Source organism: Leuciscus leuciscus (assembly GCF_965113295.1).
Source record: "Leuciscus leuciscus genome assembly, chromosome: 12".
In the NCBI taxonomy this organism is placed as follows: Eukaryota; Metazoa; Chordata; class Actinopteri; order Cypriniformes; family Leuciscidae; genus Leuciscus; species Leuciscus leuciscus.
This window is the reverse complement of record NC_138736.1, coordinates 38900314-38904638: the sequence shown is the minus strand read 5'-3', so window position 1 is coordinate 38904638 and position 4325 is coordinate 38900314.

The following is a 4325-nucleotide window of genomic DNA, read 5'->3' as shown; positions in this document are numbered from 1 at the left end:
TCAGGTGTTCAGGCGTTCAGGCGTTCAGGTGTGTGTTCAGGCGTTCAGGTGTGTGTTCAGGTGTGTGTTCAGGTGTTCAGGCGTTCAGGTGTGTGTTCAGGTGTTCAGGTGTTCAGGCGTTCAGGTGTGTGTTCAGGTGTTCAGGCGTTCAGGTGTGTGTTCAGGCGTTCAGGCGTTCAGGCGTTCAGGTGTGTGTTCAGGTGTTCAGGCGTTCAGGTGTGTGTTCAGGTGTTCAGGCGTTCAGGTGTGTGTTCAGGCGTTCAGGTGTTCAGGCGTTCAGGTGTGTGTTCAGGTGTTCAGGCGTTCAGGCGTTCAGGTGTGTGTTCAGGCGTTCAGGTGTGTGTTCAGGTGTGTGTTCAGGTGTTCAGGCGTTCAGGTGTGTGTTCAGGTGTTCAGGTGTTCAGGCGTTCAGGTGTGTGTTCAGGTGTTCAGGCGTTCAGGTGTGTGTTCAGGCGTTCAGGCGTTCAGGCCTCCGTCGGCAGAAATTAATTACCGAAAGACTTCTGCCATTGTTGGAAAGCAGAGGAGGGAGTTATTGTGCTGGAGTCGCTGTGAGGATCTGTTATTTCTCTCTCTGTGTGTGTGTGTGTTCCTCACATCACCTCTCCGTCACTGCGCTCGCTGCCAAACTCACACACACGGGAAACTGTGAAAGCCTTTCTCTAACAAGCTGGATCCCGCATGAAAGCAAACACAACAACTACAACCTCCATTTACATACTGTATCTCCATTCCTAAAGACACCACTGGCTCATTATGAAGGGAGAAATATCAGAAGATAATAATAATAACAGTAAAGTGGCATTTTATCCACAGGCAAAATGATGCAACCGGTTGGTCGACTCGAGCCACTGTCACAACAAGCTTCACATTTCATTTCCACATGTGAGAGACTGCATCTCCTCCTGGAAGAGAACAACACCGGCTCTCTGGGAAAACTCAGGCTGAATCTGAAATCGCCACCTATACCCGCATACAGGGCGTTATATGAGGGGACAGCCATTTGCAGGTGTATCCGAAACCATAGTGAACGATGTTGAGTGCACTTATTCAATCCCACATTGCACTGCAATAACGAGTGTACACTCAACGGCTGTCCGTATTCACTCACTTCACTTTTGTGAATTCACTTCACTTTTCACTCACTTCCTCAAGTGAACAGTATTAGTGGACTAGCGTAGGGAATAGTGAATGAGGGTTTAGGGGGCGATTTCGGATTCAGCCACAGTTTACCATCATTTAAAGTCAACAAGATACTAAACATATACTTTCTCAATACATGTTCCTTCAGTGATTCATCAGTGCACGACTGACTGAAAAAAACTTCTGAAATAACTATCCTTTTTGACGTCAAAAAATGTTACACATCATCATCATCATCGTTATCAATATTTTAGTCCTTAAACACATTTTAATAATAATATTTGTACATATTGACCGAAAAATGTGTAGGCCGAAGCCTCATTTTACCTCATTATAAACATTTCTTCCACTACTAAATGTAATCTATGCTAAAAGATACAAAAACAAACCAGTCAATTAAGACAAAACTTTTAAGACCTTTATGCATAACTCAATGACTCCTTTCACAAATGAATGAAATTGATTCAAGTGTTTCATATATTATCAATACTGTATATAAAAATAATTGGTACTATATACAGTATATGTGTGTGTGTATGTGTGTGTGTGAGAGAGAGAGAGAGAGTGAGTGATTGAGTGAGTGTGTGTGTGTGTGTGTGTGTGTGTGTGTGTGTGTGTGTGTGTGTGTGTGTGTGTGTGTGTGTGTGTGTGTGTGTGTGTGTGTGTAAATATATAAAACTAGAAATATGCTGAATCTGCATTCGTTATATATAATATATACATATTTCTGGTTTTATATATTTCAATCACTGCAGACATTTTTATTTTTACATTATTGATATGTGATTTCCAAAAAACAATTATGATCATCATGCCCAAAAATGTACTTTCATACACCCTTATTCCTTCATTATTAATCCTAATTTTAGCATGATTGTTGATAAATACCAACATTCAAATATCTATTTGGTCATAGTTTTAGGCTGCTGTTGTAAAAAAAAAAAGTCTTTCTTAATTTAATGCCAGTCAACATTTATTTGCTTACATAATTCATTTTTAAATAATGATAGATGTGAAATTGCTCATGCTCATTCTCCACGTCCTGGTCTAAAAGCTTCCCCATAATGCACTGCAAACTTACATTCAGATCTGACACACACACACTGTACACCATCACATCACTTCGACAGGAGAAGATTGAGTCTTGTCCTACATTTGGTCATGTTTTCACTCTGAGCGAATGCCACTCCATGACTGTTTGCTTTGGATAAGACACCATTCAGAATCACGTTAATGTCTCAAAAGCTTCAGTGATTCACATGAAAACACAATGATCGTGAGTCACTTCTTCAGCATAAGAACTATTATTGATGACAAACTCATGCCAGTTGTTGCTCATGCAATGACTCAGTTGTAGTTTTGTGAAGTCTACTTCTATTTTCTCATTTTCTTCTGTTACGCAACGTGACATTTTATTTCTTGTCTGTATTTTACCTCACAATATCATCTTCCTGTCTTTGACATTTCGCTCTATAGTCTTTGATATCATGATGTAATGGTGTCATTGGCAGAATACATTATTTTAGTGGAGTTTGCGGTAAGTGTGACTATTACTATGGATGTGATCTAACCTTTAACAATAAGTATTAAGTTTTAAGTGTGTGCGTCACCTAGCAACCACCCAGAACACCTTAGAAACCTGCTTGCAACCACCCAAACACTGTAGCAACTACCTAACAATCACCCCAAACACCATAGCAACTACCTAGCAACCACCCCAAACACCATAGCAACTACCTAGCAACCACCCAAAACCCCCTAGTAACCACCCAGAACACCTTTAGCAACAACCTTGCAGCCACCAAGAACACCTTAACAACCACCTAGCAACCCATCCAGGACACATTAGTCCTGTATGGACCTGAACACCTGAACAGACATTTTTGTTGATAAAACACCTTAGCAATCACCTAACAACCACCCAAAACACCTTTAGCAACCATCCAAAACACCCAAGCAACCACATAACAACCACCCAAAACACCTTAGCAACCACCCAACCACCACCAAAGAACCTTAGCAACCCCATAACAACCAACCAAAACACCTTTAGCAACCATCCAAAACACCCAAGCAACCACATAACAACCAACCAAAACACCTTAGCAACCATCCAAAACACCCAAGCAACCACATAACAACCAACCAAAACACCTTAGCAACCATCCAAAACACCCAAGCAACCACATAACAACCACCCAAAACACCTTAGCAACCACCCAAAACACCCAAGCAACCACATAACAACCACCCAAAACACCTTAGCAACCACCCAAAACACCCAAGCAACCACATAACAACCACACCTTAGCAACCACCCAACAACCACCAAAAAAAACTTAGCAACCCCATAACAACCACCCAAAACACCTTAGCAACCACCCAAAACACCCAAGCAACCCCATAACAACCACCCAAAACACCTTAGCAACCACCCAAAACACCCAAGCAACCACCAAAAAAAACCTTAGCAACCCCATAACAACCACCCAAAACACCTTAGCAACCACCCAAAACACCCAAGCAACCACATAACAACCACCCAAAACACCTTAGCAACCACCCAAAACACCCAAGCCACCACATAACAACCACCCAAAACACCTTAGCAACCACCCAAAACACCCAAGCAACCACCAAAAAAAACCTTAGCAACCCCATAACAACCACCCAAAACACCAGGAACCACATGGATTGTCTTAGGAACCCCCCGCAACATCCTCACAGTGGTGGCTGATTTTGCACAGGTAAACACACCTCAAATAAAATATAATTTAATTGAATACACTTTTTTATGTCTCATCAGCACTTTACATCACGGCATCAACTTGTCTTTGACATTCACACACAGAATGTCTCTTATTAACAGTGTCTCAGACAGTTCATCCATATATCGTTTTCTTATATTGTTCTTGTCAAACTACAGGTTTGTCACATTTAGCAAACACATGCCGAATGTGTGGAGATACTGAGGTTTTTTTTTCACTCTTTGCTCACACCTCAAGTTTCACAAGCAGAAGGAAGACAAGAAACAAAGCGAGAGCCGGAGAGAAACAGAAGAAGTCAGGAAACGAGGAGAGAACGGCAGAAAGCAGCAGAAGGTGTCGAGTGGAGTGTTTGCTTGCTATAAACAGACACATTCAGGCGTGCTGCGTTTGAGTAAACATGAGCCGAGAGGAATC